This window comes from Loa loa, assembly GCF_000183805.2.
Source record: "Loa loa unplaced genomic scaffold supercont3.654, whole genome shotgun sequence".
In the NCBI taxonomy this organism is placed as follows: domain Eukaryota; kingdom Metazoa; phylum Nematoda; class Chromadorea; order Rhabditida; family Onchocercidae; genus Loa; species Loa loa.
The window spans coordinates 13,866-16,221 of NW_018108834.1; positions in this window are offsets into that span (position 1 = coordinate 13,866).

Below are 2,356 nucleotides of genomic sequence, written 5' to 3' on the forward strand. Positions count from 1 at the left end.
GCATTAAAGATTGAAAATAAATAAAATTAATTAACAGATATATTGTTATTTGAAGTTTTATAAATTAAATGAAAAAGAAAGATTAACAATATAACTGTAGTAGTATTGTGCTGCATCTTTATTCTAATTATTCAATTATTTTATTATTTCATATTAGATTCAAGTATAAAATTAGTTTATATCAATGATAGATATTTGATTTTTTTTTGCAAACTTTATTAATTTCATTTCCATATCTTCAATGATAATAATTACTAGCATTTGATATTTTGTAATCATTTCAATCAAATATAATTATTTGTTAAAATTTTGATTTTCAATAATTATTTGTTAAAAATTTAATTGATATTTTTAAGTTATATCTCAAGACCTTAAATTGTGGCAAATTTTTTAAATCAATTATATTATGCCAGTTTAAAGTTTTAATTATTGATCGTGATTGATATTTTATCATAGTTATAGTTTTTCATTATAATTTTTTAACACTTTGATAAAACTATTTTAACACTTTGATAAACACTTTGATAATTTTAACACTTTGTTATTTAAGTGTCTCGTAACATTGATTGAATTTTATCAAAGTGTTAAAATAGCTATCATCTGTTGTTCGATTTTATGATATGATAGTTTGATGATATTTATGATATATATTATATTGTTTGATTTTATGATGATTTTTTTTTTGATAAAAAGATTATAACCATATAATGAAAAACTATAACTATGATAAAATATCAATCATCATCAATAATAAAATATAAAAGATACACAAAAACGAATATAAAATAAATTAAGCTAAGCTAAATTAATTGCCAAGCATGAGACAATAATTGCTTCATTATTTAATTAACGGAAAAAAACATCAATGTAAGAGAAGAAAGGAAGGAAAGGACGGTGATAAAAAAGAAATGATTATATGATTAGGATTTGTGAAGGGTATTGATTCACGATTAATAGAATGATTAATCGGTTGATCTTTTTGCGAATTAATAATTTTTGATTATGACAACAACAAATACCGTAATTAGAAAGTGTTGTGCAATTAATGAAATTCAGAGAATTTTTTGACAAGTGATGTTAACACTTATTATCATATAATAATTATTGAATAGGTTGTCATTTTTGAATGCAAATTATTGATAAAAGACTTTATGAGTGTAAGCTATTGATAACCGGTCAAATATGTTATGTATTTGTAAATTTCTTGTTTTCTTTTTTTTTTTTTTCTGTAAAACATTAAAATAAAATAAGGAAAACGAAAGAAATATAAATAGTTTTATTTTATATTTTGATATAATCTATAAAAACAATAAAACATTTCATTTTTTCTTTTTTTCAAGAAATAAAAAAAATTTTTTTCAAATTTAGAAAAAATGAAACTTTTTATCAAAGAATGATTACCGACATTTCGATTTTTTTTTCGCAAAACTTTAAATTTTTATTGTATAAATTTTATGCAAGGTATATGAAAATCATTATCATATAATTATGGCATGAGAATATATTTCCATTTTGGTATAAAATGCCTAATCAAAAGGATTCGAAAGGAAAATTTTTTCATATTTCATTTAATTTCTGATATATTTATCGGTAATGAATTACAGGTATGTATTACTAGGTCCTATTTTTCTCTCCTTATTTATCAAAATATTAAATGAAATAATAAATCAAATATTTTTTTTTAATATCTTATCAATTTATCGGTTTATTTCGTTTGCTTCAAAAGTTAATTTGCACACAAAAAAAAATTGTGCATAGAGAAAACTAAGCTGTTTTACGCATTTAAATATATTTGATTTCTTTTTATAACAGATGATAGATGATGATAGTGATAATGGAGGTGATGAAGATAACGATAATAATGATAATGATGTCTTAGAGTAATGTTTTGGTGGAGTAGGATTTTTTTTTTCAGTTAAGACAAAACAAGAAGAAGCAAAGAGTTCATCTTTTCCGTTTCATTCTCCATTAATTTACTTTAAGGAAAAATTGTTTTTAGTAAAATTAAACTTACGGTAATATTTCAAAAAACTTTCTTTCCCTGCTGTTTACCATAACTTCTTTTCTTTTTTTTAATGAAGCTATTGTCAATTCCATCTTTAATAAGTTATCATTGTTATGGAATAATTTTAGTGACTTAAAGCAATCATTTTCCTCCATTAGTATAAATTACTAAAATTTAAAAATCAATAAAAGCTGAAGTAAAGACAACAAATTTAATTTAATTAATTAGGCAAAGTGTTTTTTTTGTTTTTATTACAGAATAATATATATTTGGGTTTATGCAATGATATTATTTGCTGATGAAACAACGGAATTGTTATCACGATTAACAAGAGAGGAAGTTAAAAATTAC